This window comes from Ziziphus jujuba, chromosome 10 (genome assembly GCF_031755915.1).
Source record: "Ziziphus jujuba cultivar Dongzao chromosome 10, ASM3175591v1".
Classification (NCBI taxonomy): domain Eukaryota; kingdom Viridiplantae; phylum Streptophyta; class Magnoliopsida; order Rosales; family Rhamnaceae; genus Ziziphus; species Ziziphus jujuba.
The window spans coordinates 9,778,137-9,792,841 of NC_083388.1; the positions used below are offsets into that span (position 1 = coordinate 9,778,137).

At 27.1% G+C, this 14,705-nt stretch overlaps 1 long non-coding RNA gene across 1 annotated transcript in view; it reads right to left on the reverse strand.

Annotated features, from left to right (window-relative positions):
- Window positions 1-12,880: 12,880 nt before the first annotated feature.
- Window positions 12,881-14,705, reverse strand: part of LOC132799638 (uncharacterized) — a 253,368-nt gene continuing 251,543 nt past the window's right edge. The window contains exon 3 of the long non-coding RNA XR_009634462.1: window positions 12,881-13,100. This is a non-coding gene — a long non-coding RNA (uncharacterized LOC132799638). The remainder of the gene's footprint in view (window positions 13,101-14,705) is intronic.

Consider the following 14,705-nt stretch of genomic DNA (forward strand, 5'->3'; position numbering starts at 1 on the left):
ACAAAAACCATTAGGGGGTCACGTGAAGTTACATTTTAGTACTCTGTTAATTTTTTTTTTCATTTTTGGCAATTAAATCAATTAAAAATAGACATTAGTAAATTGAGAAAAGAACTTAAAACTAAAATAAAATATAAAAACTCACTATATCGTCCTGATTGATGGATACCTATCATATGTACATATATTTTTCATAATAATGTCCAAAAAATATTTATATAAAATGACACATAATTTGCTTTTAATTATTATTATTATTATTATTATTTGTTTTGGTATCATTTATTTTTGTATATTTTATATGTATTTTTCATATAAGATAACACATAATTTCTCGAGATTTATTAGTGGTTTAAAATGGGAAAAGTAAATAAATATTCATAGTTGATAATGTTTTAACAATTAAGAACAATCATTTAATATGAAATTCATGTTTATTATTAGAATTTCAAATTTCAATAAGATTAGATTGAATATCTAATTTTTAAATTGATTTCTAAATCTTAAAAACGAGATTTGCAATATACGTTCAAAATGATTGTATTTTTTTTTTTTAATCATAAAATGATTGTATTTAAAAATACTAGTATTGATCCTGTGCGATGCACGGTATATGTAATCACAATAAATGATTTTAAAAAATAATAATAGCTTTTTAAAAAATTAAGAAATAATATAACAAAAATTAAAATTAAGAAGAAAATATTGTTCAATAGTTATATATCTGATTGATTGGAAGTTCAAAAATCACTTATTTCATTGCCTATTTATAGGTGAAAATTTTTAAAATTTGATGAGAACACAATATTGTTTGGAATGATGAATGTAAATTTTTTCAATTTCTAAAATCAAACTGTTGGTTCAAACTAAAGTTTTTTTTCCTTTATTACTTAAATTAATTTGAAAAATAACCATGTATGGTTACCATCATTTTCAATCTAAATATTGTAAACTTAGTCTTATTTATGTCCTCATCCATTCAAGGAAAAAAATATTTATTTTAAAAATAAATAATTAGCATTCTTCAAGCTTCATTTGCTTCAAAAAATAATTATTGCTTTAAACCAAGGTTCAAAATATCGATGTCGACGGAAATATCGAGAGTTCAAAATACGAAAATTTCCATGGAAATATTGGAAAATATTGAATATCGATAAAAAATTATAAAAAACAATGGAAATTTGTTTTAAAAGATGGAGATTTTTATTAAAACTTTAGAATTAGCTTATTTAATCCATCAATTATCAAATTGATTATAAAACTTACTAAAATATTGAATGGATGTTATGTTCTTCTTAGTGAATTGATTTATAATAAGCAATTAAACATTAATAACCATAGATGAATTATTATTAATAAAAATATATCAAAAAACACATATATGATAAAATTATTTATTAACTAAAATATATAAAACGATAATTACAATTACATTGTAGTTCATAAATGTCATCTTAATACCACATAAAACTTCTGGGTGGTTGAAAATCATCGGTTTCTTCCTCATTTTGATTTTGAGATGTGAAATGTGAGAAGTAGTTATGAAAAAATGTATCTCCATGCTAGTTTTGCATATAATTATTAATATACCAACCATATGGATCTTGCATTATTGATTGACTATGTGCATAACTACTACTCTCTGATGGTTGAGTTTGAGATGGTACTCATGAATTGCTATTTGATGACATTCCATAATTATTCATTGAATAAGAGTTATGAAAATGACTTCCAACCCTCATAGATCCAAAATTCATAGAAATTGAATCTTTTTCTTGTTGTGACATCTCCATCATAGATTTCTCTTTACGTGTATAGTCTTTTCCAACAGCACCGAGTGCTTGACCTGCATCTCTACTCCCATGATCTTCATCCTGTGTTGCATGTGTGTAATATTGTTCACCAGTAAATGGGCTTAATCCAACTTCTTGACTTGGTGATTTCCTTTGGCCCCTACCTCTTCTACCTTCTAATTCAGATAATTTATTGAAGTTATCTTCATCACCACTGGAGCTAGAGTGACTACTCAGAGTCTCGAATTGTGAATGTGTACCACCTGATGGAGCTGAAGCACTAGTAGTTCTAGTTGGCTCTCTCATAAGCCTTTGAAATGAATTAACATTACTAGAATTTACTTCTTCAGTAATCACTTTTTGAACATTTATCCCTTTTTTTTCAGCTTGTTGAGCAATCTTTGGATCAGGATTCCCCTCATGATCATCTGAATGAACATCTCTAATCCATTGGTATATTTGGTTGTCCTTTTCATCATCATCTTCCATTATAGTCTCAAATATTATTGTTGGATTCAAGTCTTGATGATTTTCTTCTTTAGCTTCCATATCCCTCAACTTGAGTTTCATATTATAATAACAATAGACTAGTTTTTCAATTCAACTATATGCTAGTCTATTTCTTTGTTTTGTATGTATTAGTGCAAAAGTGCTTCAATTTCTTTCACAGGCAGAGGATGATGCTGTTTGTGACAAAACTTTCAATGCCAATTTTCTTACTGTAGGTGCACTATCACCATATATGACCCACCATTCAACTGTTACAAAATAATTATTATATGATTACATATTTGTACTATCACATCAATTGATATTCACATACTACAATATTTAAACTTACCAGGAGACATCTCTTTTCTAGAAGCAATTGCTGTTGGTTTTGCAAATCCTTTCCTTGCATCCTTGAAGTATGTAAGCTGTACAATAAAATAAAATAAAGTTATAAACCCTTAAAATATATTATGTTAATAAATTATCATCATTATACCTCCTTTCCAAACTGGCTAATTGCGGCTGATTTAGGATTCAATGTAGCATAGACATTGTGTATAGCTTTTATAAGATTAGAATCTTCTCCAACCTCAGGTCTATATTGATATTGAGGATTTAAATAATAAGCTATATAAAAGGGAAAAAAATATATATTTTAGTTTAATTAGAGATAAATAATGATAGATATAAAGTATTTTACATTAACAAAAAAATAAAAGTCTAATATATTTTATATAAATTGACTATGAGCTCATGCCTGCAGCATGTAATGGATGCTTTAAGGTTTTATCCCACCTATTATTGATAATCTTTAATATCCACTTTGCACCATGTATTTTGTCAAGTTCCTCTTTAACAATTCGCATTAACTCATACACTGCTCCCATTGTTGGATAAACCTCGGTGTCAACAATACGTAAAAACTTATATAAAGGCTCAAATAATTGACACACCTTATGTGCTTGATCCCAAAAAGTATGATTAAGTACTATATTTTCCACTGTTTGGCCTTCTTTTGAAGCACTATAATTATGATTAGTCCAATCAGTAGATGTGAATAGTTGTTTAAGTCTTGCTTTCTTTTTAACCAAGCTATCAAGCGCAAGATAGTTTGTGGCAAATCGTGTAAGTCCCGAACGAATGATGTCACCTTTGCAAGTTTCACACATCTTTGGTAGCAACCAATTATGATTGTAGATGTAAGTTGTGATTGCTCTAGCCTGCTTGACTACAATAGCCACATTCTCAGTCTTCCCAATATCTTCAAACATGAGTACAAATTGTAATCTCCCATCAATTTCTTCCCAGCTTTAACAAATGCAGAGTCATTATCTGTTACAATTTGTACCACATTTTTCTTCCCAACTTCCAGAATTATTTTCTTCAATTGCTTATATATGTATTTATGATCCTTTATTTGATTTGAAGCATCAATAGATTTTAGAAAAACTGTGCTTCCTTTTGAGTAAACCATGAAATTAATAATAGACATCCTGGTGGGACTCGTCCATCCATCACACATGATTGTACAACCATAGGTTTCCCATTTTGCTTTCATTTTGTTTACATGGTCTTTTATCTTCTCATACTCCATATACAAATATTTTGTGCTGATCTCGTAAGGGGTTGGAGGTTCTATACCTGGCCCAGCTTGTTGGCATCCTGCTATCAAATTTTTGAAATGATGGGATGATGCTTTATTTGCTAGTAAATTTTCATAAATAAAAAATTTACTTATTATTCTTTCCATACCTTCTTTTATTTTTCTTCCAGAATTTTTTTTTATTTTATATTTTTTTGCTTTGCTTGAGAGGACTTGTATAAGCTTGGTGCAACAAATCTTGATTGTGGATCTTTAAGGCTCTGTGTTCGTTGTACTGTAGGTTTAGCATGACTGCTAGATTTGCCTCCTTCAGCTTGATATCAAACTTTGTGGAGATGACTTCTTTCCTACTCTGATTGCTTAGAAGCACGAATTGCCTCTCAATAATCATTTTTCTCATATGGATCCATCCCAGGTGGATATGCTATGTTATCATCATCCTCATCATCCACATCATATGTTTCAGCATGCAGTTGTCCTCGTAAATCTACACGAATCTCTTCCATTCTATTTGCTTTTTTGATCTTACGTTGTTGTTTTCCTTTTAACAAATCTATTATGAATTTTTTAACTTCAGGAGGCACTTGACCACAAGGTTGTACATTGTGTGAAGGATCAATACCACTAAGGTGGTATTTTAATCGTGTTACTCCACCACTCTTCATCACGCGATTATAATATTTGCATATTGTTCTACTTCTATTACCTTCAATTGAAAAACCATGTTTCCATGCAGTATCACATTTGCTTCCTCCACTAGCCATTATCCTATAATAATTATAATAAGAGTAACAGTAATAGTAACAATAACAATTTTAATATTTGTCTATGAATATATATATATATATATATTTGAATTTTTGATCGGAATTGGATAGAGATATTTGATTAAAATATTTTCTTATAACTATGAAAAATAATTTAGTATAACAAAAAAATCAAGATCTTTGAAATTAAATAATTCGTTTTTAATGAATGTACTTGGTACGAAAATGATTCCTTACAGATCTCCAATGCCTTGAGTATAGATGTTTACAATTGGAAAAGGGACAAAACACTACATAAATAAATAACCAATATTTTCAAAGCAAAAAAAGAAATAACCAATATATTTGGGCAAATTTAATATACTTTAACAATGTATATTCTAGCCGACATATATGTATGTATAAGATTTATTTTCTAATCAAGTTTTTATTTATTGTTTTTAAGTTTTAACATATTATATTATGAAGTTTTGCTTACGTAGAAGACAACATGAAAAAATTAAATGACAAAGTGGGTTTTTTAAGTTATGCTTTTTATCCAATAAGAAAAAACAATTATATTTTCAATCACACATCATACATTAAGTTTAAGGTATATATTAAATTTGGGTTTGTAAATCTAATCATTTATGATTACTACATATAACTATATATATATATACATATCTATACATATATACATGTTACATTTTCACCATATATATATAGAGATAGATACATATGTTAATATGTAATTAATTAGCTTACAATTAATAATTCAAATAACAATAATACAAGTGAATTAAAGAATTTAGATCTTAAAGTATAAAAGCAAATATAAACCTCTTTTTTTTTTAAGATAAATAAACTAACCTGTAAAAAGGATATCCAAAGAAGTTATGTGAAAGAACTTGAAATTTTGTGAGAACCGAAAATATGTATAAGAAAAAATGTTAAGAACAAAGCATCAAACTTGCTCTTTAAATAAAATAATAATGTGAATTTTTTTTTCCATGGAATATTTTATAATCAAAAGCACACTTATGACTCATGAAGAATATGTATTGGCTCTGGTAAAATATAAAAGACACGTGAACTTGTGTAAAGACAAGAGAGTGGACAACCAAGTGTAGTATATAGAGACAAGAAAGTGCCCAAGCAATGGTTAAACACACATTTATGAAGAATATTTTTTAATTTCAAAACTACATAATGATGTACTAATATAAAAGACACGTAAAATTATGCAAAGACAAGAGAGTGAACAAGCAAGTGTAATATATAGAGACAAGAAAGTGTCCAAGCAATGGTCAAACACACATTTCTGAAGAATATATTTTTAATTTCAAAACTATATAATAATGTACTAATATAAAAGACACGTGAAATTATACAAAAACAAGAAAGTGGACAAGCAAGTGTAATATATAGAGACAAAAAAGTGCAATATATAGAGACAAAAAAGTGCCCAAGTAATGGTCAAACACACATTTATTAAGAATATTTTTTAATTTCAAAACTCTATAATAATGTACTAAGATTCTCTAACATAAAAATATTTTTTCAAAACTATATAATAATGTACTAAGATTTTCTAACAAAAAAAAAATATTTTTTTTTTTTAATTTTAAAACTATATAATACTATTGTAAGATACCCCATGGTATAAGAAATTCATGGAGAGTATTTGGTTGATTGATATAATTGAATGATATATTGTCTTCTTCTTAAAAGAAAATGAAAAATAAAATTTATGAATTGTCTTCTTCAATAATATTTATGAATTTAAAAAAAAATAAATAAATTTCATAGATATTTTTGAAATTTCCAAGGAAATTTTATGGAAATTTTGGAAATTTTCATGGAGATTATAGATTTTTTAACCAAATCATTAAGGACTTTATGTAGATATTTTACGGAAATTTTTATGAAAATTTTCGTGAAATTTTGAAAATTTCCATGGATATTATGCAAGTTTTATCCATTTCTATGTCGAACTTAAATTTTATATCGACCCCTTTAAAAAATGAAAATATCGAGGAAATATCGGATATTTTAAACCTTGCTTTAAACTAGTATTATTTATCTAATTCAAATTCATTTATTACCTTCTAAAAAAATAAAATTACGATTTATTTTGGCTTTTTTAATTCCATAATTAATTCTTAAATAATTTATTACTATTTAAAAATCGTAATTTGGGTGTTTTATTTTTTGATTCCTTGTAATAATTAATTTTCCTATATTAAATTCCCGTAATAGAATTTAATTATATTTATTATTGTTATTTATCCTATGAATATATTTTTACCTTATAAAATAATTTATTTATGATTACATATATTTTAAGAAAATCAAATAAAGAGATCAATTTTATTACTGTAATCTATATATTATAACATTAAAATTTTATTTATTACATATCCAAATATATATGAGTATATAAAATCTAATTATTAATCGCCGTATATAATATTTTTTATTTTACAATAAAATAAAGATAATAAACCAACAAAGATATTAATATATAGATTATAATTTTTTTTAATGTTTTTATTCTTACTATCTTTTTTCTTTTTTTTATTCCTTGTAAGTAATTAATTTTTCTTTTGCATGAGGCCCTCCCAAATAAAGAAAGCAAAAATGGATGTTATGTATGGACATGTCAATTTTAAATCTATAATGGGAAAAAAGAAAAAAGAAAATCAAACTTTTTAAGTCAAAAAGCCTATGTAAAGCACCATATATGTTTCCATCGTTGGACCTTGTAATGCAATAAGCGAATGAAATTTTGTTCTTCATTAAGGATGAATTAATACTCAGTAAAGAATCTTTCTCAAAAATCTTTTATTCCTTTCAATAAGTTTTCATAGTATATTTTGATTTAGTGTTGTCAATTTCAACCAAAATTGTATAGCATGATTTACCTCGATTTTCATGATTTAGATGATCACAATTACGATCCATTGAAAAAAAATTGAAATTAAACAATTTAAAATAAAAAAAAACTCTAATAACCAAAACAAAATTATGAAAGAATAAAAAACACTAAAATATTGAACATCAAAATTTTAAATAACCAGATAGTGTCATTTACTAATTTATGACTTAATGTATTTGACTTATTTGATAAATAAAATAAAATTAAAAAATTTGTTTTGAATATAAATCCTATTTTACCATGATTAACAATTATATTTGAAAATGATATTTCAAATTTTTTCCACTAATAAAATAAAAGTGTATTATTTATGTAATTTTTTAATGTCAAAATAAGAAAATATCTTTATTATTTTCGATATAATCAAATTTGTATATTAAAAAATATTTAATACACGTTAATATTATATGGGGACTTTAATGCACTGCATATATGGAGACGTTGATAATTTAATGCATATTATATATGGAAACTTTAATACACGTTGTATATTAAATACATGTTATATATGTAGATACATTTTAATTTATTATTTTATAAATATAACATTATATTTTTGTCCCAATTAAGGTTTTCTTAGTCAAATTTCATATATAATATTATAATAATAAAAATATATATTTTTGGATATAATTAATGAAAGGTAAAAAAATCTCATACCTTTTCAATTAATTATTTCAATTCGAAATCATATATATATATATATATGTAGATGCACTTGTAGTATATAATTAATAATAATAAAATATATATTTTTGGATACAATCAATTAAAAGCAAAAAATCTCATCTTCTTAAATAGTGGTTATATTTAATACCGATTGATATTTTAATATGGTTATAAACAATAAAGAGAAAAAAAAATATTTTTTTAATGATTTTGGAGAGAATTTAAATGAATACTGTGATGACACATGCTATTTTTTTTTATTGCATTTTTTTATATTGATTTTTTTACTTTCATTTATTAATTTATAACCAAATACATTTGACATATTTGGTAAGTAAAATAAAATTAAAAAATTTATTTTGAATACAAATTCTATTTTACATTATTTAACAATTATATTTTGAAAATGATATCTTAAATTTTTTCCATTAATAAATAAAATTATATTATTTATTTAATTTTTTAATGTACAAATAAGAAAATATTTTTATTATTTTCCATATAATCACATTTGTATATAAAAAAATATTTAATACACTTTAATATTATATGGAGACTTTAATGCACGTTATATATGAAGACTTCAATATACGCTATAAATTTAATACATGTTATATATGTAGATACATTTTAATTGGTTTTCTTAATTAAATGTCATATATAAAATCATAATAATAACAATATATATCAACTTGGAACCATATATATGTAGATGCATTTATGTAGTATATACTATTATAATAATAAAATATATATTTTTGGATACAACCAATTAAAAATAAAAATCTTATACTCTTAAATAGTGATTACATTTAATATTAATTGATATTTTGATAACGTTATAAATAATAAAGAGAAAAAGAGATTTTTTTAAAAGATTTTGGAGGGAATTTAAATGAATACTGTAATAACATGTGGAAATTTTTTTTAATACTGAATCTTCTACTTTCAATTACTAATAATTTATAACCAAATATATTTTACTTCTTCGGTAAATAAGATAAAATCAAAATTTTTTTTTTGAATATAAATCTTATTTGATCATATTTAACAATTATATTTTGAAAATGATATCTCAAGTTTTTTCTACTAATAAAATAAAACTTCTAATTTATGTAATTTTTAATATCTAAATAAGGAAATATTTTTATTATTTTCCATCTAATCACATTTGTATATTATAAAATATTTAATACAATTTAATATTATATGGAGACTTTAGCGCACGTTATACATGGAGGCAAATATAATACATGTTATAGATGTATATACATTTTAATTTATTATTTTATAAATATAATATTATATTTTTGTCATAATTATACATTTTAACATTTTTGTTCCAATTAAGATTTTTTTAATCAAACATCATTTATAATATTATAATAATAAAAAAAATATAATTTTGGGTATAACTAATAAAAAGTAAAATATCTCATACCCTTTCAATTAATTATTTCAATTTGGAACCATATATATGTAGATGCACTTATATAGTATATAATATTATAATAATAAAAATATATATTTTTGGATACAACCAATCAAAAGCAAAAATCTCATTATCTTAAATAATGGTTACTTTTAATACTGATTGATATTTTAATAGGGTTATAAATAATAAAGAGAAAAAGAAATATATTTTTTTAACAATTTTGCAGGAAATTTAAACGAATACTGTGATGATACGTGACAATTTTTTTATACTTACTCTTCTATTTTTATATATTTTATAGATATATAGATTGGTAGTATACTATACAATTTGTCCCAAAAAGAAAATAAAAAAAAAAGTATACTATACAAAATACAACAACAATGAATAAAAAATATTATTAATTTTTAAAATATTGCTTTGGAAATAGATGAACAATTAATTAACGAATCAATTAATCCAATACCTTTCCATAACTGGCGAAAGATGATGTTATTTATTTGTTTTAAAAAAATATATTACCAATTTTATTTTTCTTCCTTTTTTTCTATTTAATTTTTCATGTAAATCCTACTCCAAAGCAAGTTATGTTAGCATTTATTTTTAAATGTCAATATTTCTTTTTTCATTGTAATCTTCAGTTTATGTGAAATATTTTATTTGACACATTTAATTTTATTATTATTATTATTATTAAAACAAACATTATAGTGGTAATAATTTAATTCGTTTTTAAGCATATAGCTTTCATTAGTGATTGTTTACCAATGAAGACAAATAACATTTTCTTTTGGATACAAGTCAATTTATATGCGGTGACACCAGAAAATTTTAATATATTTTTAGATTTCATTATATCAAAGATAATACAGTAAGTTTTTAGATTTTTATTTTTTTGGTTTTGAATTTTTTAATTTACTAATCTTTTTTTAACTTTTTTAATCAATTTAATTGTCGAAAATGGAAAAAAAAAATCATTAGGTACTAAACTGCTATTTCACTTGCCCTTGATGTTTTTGTTAAATTTTAACAGATTTGGCCAATTTATAATAATTTTGAAAATAGAAGCATTGATGTGTACAAAAAATAAATAAATAAAATTGTGTACTCCGAAATAATCTAATTTTACAGGATACTAAAGTATAATTATTTCTTTTCTTTTGGAAAAGCCACATTCATAAGCGTTTGAAATTGTTCTTTTGGAAACTTGTTAGCTTTGGTCTTCCGGTGTTTGCGAACTTAGTTAATCGGGGAGTTGGTGTAGCAAATCCCTCCTATGTCCACGGGTGTTCAGAAATAGAAAATGAAGTGCATGTGTTCTTCCATTGTCAAGTTGTGAGAAGGATTTGGTTTTCAAACCTGTGGGATATCAGATTAGATGGTTTCGACTCTAATGGACTGTTGTTTTTTGTTAAGTTTTTAGCTCATCCTGAAAATGTTTTTCTAGTTCATGAGGAAGATGGAGAGAAATTATTTATGTTTAGTGTTTTAACACTTGAACACCTATGGTGGCTGCGAAATAAAGTTCTCCATGAAAGCCATAATCAGTGTTTCAATGCATCTCCAAGCATGATTCACAATAGGTTCAAAGAAATCTCTGATGCCTACTCTAGAGAAGAGCATTGCAAAAGAGTTCATGGGGCCGCGCTTTAGCAGGTCAACCAAAGACAAGACTTTCCTCATCACGATTTCACAAAGATTAACACTGATGCAGCCATGAGGAAAGACAACAGCTTTTTGGCGATGATTGCTCGAAATAGAAGAGGAGAGGTGGTGCACATTCATACTTTTAAATCTATGATATATATTCCAGAAGTGGCTAAGCTGGAAGCAGTGGAGCAAGCTTTGAAAGTGGCAATTTCGCAGGGATGGCAGAGAGTTATAGTGGAGTCAGATGCTCTCACAGTTGTGAATGCTTTGAACAGAAATGATAGAACTCATCTGCATTGGGCTTCTGATGTTTTGTTTGACAGTGTTACTTTTTTGTATCACAATTTTTTTGATGTGAGCTTTATTTGGGCCCCTAGATCAGCCAATTTGTTGGCCCACCTTGTTTGTAAATAGGCGGCAGATCAATGTTTTTTGGGTCTTGTGGATCCAAAATGGTCGCCAACCTCTTGTTTTATTGGCTTGATTCAGGAGTGTGTACCTATGGAAGCATTCTGAATCTATAGGCTCTTGATGTAGCCTTGCCTTTTTGGTTTCTATGAATCCCAGTTTCAAGCCCAAAAAAAAACAAAAAAAATTATTTCTCTTTGTTTTTTAATCACATATTTATCATATTTATAAACTTCCAATTTCACTATTTTTTTTTGAGTGAATACTGTAGTATATTAATTATAGCATGCATATGATCGACGACTTTAGAGACTACATTTTAGTATCGTACACTTTTTTTTCCCTTATTTTCTACAGCATATGTAATTATTTCGCTTTTTTTTTTTTTTTTTCACTAGATTATGATATGGTGGCCCTGTTTATGAGCCAAAGTGGAGTACCATATCTTAATAAAGTATTAAACAACTATAATAGTAAACCAAAAAAAAAAAAAAAATCCTAGCAAAAAAATAATAACAATGAGAAAGTAATAAATGCTAAAAATTAAGAACAAAATTATAAAATAAAAACAATAAAATATTAGTAAGAACACAAAGAAGGAAGAAGAAAGCTAATAATAATCTTGATTCTTATATATATTTTTTTTGACAATAAGATAATCATATTTATTGACTTATTGCAAATAGAAGTTATAAATAGTTAATACAAAAAATGCATGACAATAAATGGGATGCTACATAAGTTATAAAACCTATCATTAATATTGATGGTTACATATTTTGTAATGACATCTATATTTATATTACTTCCCCTTACATGTCATTTCACATAGAATATGCCTCATTAAAACCTTACTAATAAAAACCATATGAGGAAAAAAAGTAGCTAAGGAAAAATAGTACAATGTTCTATGTATGATGACATATATGATTATACTTGTCAGGACCCGTCCAGAATTCTTTCCCCGGAACCCTAGACAGCCCTGATCCCAGGGAAACCCTACCGAACCTTCCAACGGAAAATCCGGCAGAGCCTCCCCTAAGGGATTTACTTACCACAAATTTACCTGCACTGAAAACACACTTCAAAAATATCCCCTTATTCCTCCCACAAACTACAAATTGATTCCACAAATTGCAGCACTTCAAAAATAAAACAACAGCAGCAACCCAGTGCATAAATAAAAACAACACGTCCAATACAGTATACAGAGCGTTATACAGAAACATGCGGAATTTATAAAATGACAGATACGGAAACAATACAAGATAGAGAGGAAAAAGGGAAGAAAAACTTCTTGAACCTTCGGCAACGAACTGAGACGTCGGGCTCGCCCCGGACAATCAACGTCTCCAACCTGGACCTAGGGGAACGGAATTTAAGAGTGTGAGATGCTAATCATCTCAGTGAGTGACCCTAACTACTGAACACCTTTAATAATAATAATATAAAAATAAGGGAATTTAATTAAGCAATACCGAACAATTAAATAAATAAATAAATACACAATTGAAGTAATACTTTCTCTCAAAATCCTCACTAGTCACTCCGTTGGAAAAGTTCCCCTTTTTAAAACATTTTCACAAAACCCGATATACGTACTTCCCGAAAACCAAGGGACCAAATAATTTAACAAACAACAAATAAATAAATAAATACCCCAAATATAAATAAACTATAATAAATTATAGTAAATAATTTTTTGAACACCTTTGGGGTTTAAACATTATTTGCAATTTACACCGACAATTACACCTGACGCACCACACCATATACCGGTGATGCCCTCCGATACCCAGCGTCCCGAGCACCGACTGGCGGGAGGTTAAAGAGAGAAACCTGCAGTGGTCACTTCGGCGTCCCGACAGTACCGACTGCTAAAAACCATCACCCGGCCAAGGAGGGGGGCGGCTGTGCGCAACAATAACCTTGCCTGCCCACGGTCCAATGGCAACTCACGAGTGAAGTAATAACCGCACGCTAAACCATATAATAACCGCGTGCTAAACCACGTGTCCATACACCATACACCAGAACACCAATACTGTATGAGTGCGTCTAAAAATAAACATAAACAACCAACCGTACCGTTTTACAAATTACCGTGGGAAGTATACCAAATTTTCACAAAACACCATCCCACATATTTTTATTCAACAACCCGGTACGAAAACATCGATAACAGATAAAACCATACATTTTCTCGTAATACGAGATTCAACAATTGAAATACCGCGGGCATAATTTATAAAATTAAACCAAATATTTTCGTAAAATATTTAACCCAATTATGCCCGGAAATTATTACTTAAAATCATGTACAATTAATACCGAAATCCACTTCGCTCATGCATAGTAATAAATTAAACCACAATAAAATAATAATCGGGAATTTCTTAATGATCCCAAAATTTCCATTTATTACCAATGGGTAAATATATATAAAATAATATTTTTTCCCGATTATATTTAAAGTACACCACATAAGCAGAAATTACAAATATCAAATTAATACCACATAAATACAATTAATTATCCAAAAAATATTTTTTTTTTTTAAAGGTGGGTCACTCACCTGGAGCACGTAATTAACCCACGATCTACTACGGGATCAATTCTACGACTCACCGGTGCTCCTAGAACAAAATTCACAGACAGTCAAATAAATTAATATTTTATTCGGGTAAATAATACCCGGTACCCGGGGGCTCAAACACAAACTTTAACCAAAATGGTCGAATGATATACCGAATCGAAGCTCGTGGAACGAGGATCACCAATCCGGTCTCCGTCGACCCCAATTCCGCCGGAGGTGGTCGGAATTTGGTCGGAAAGTTTCGGCCGGTGTTCACTTCCCCATATCTCACAAACTGCTTCAAATTTCTGGGATTGGAGGCCATTTTTGGATTCAGAGGACCCAAAATAGGGGGATAGGAGGCTCAATTGGGAGTGGGCTGGCCGGAAAACA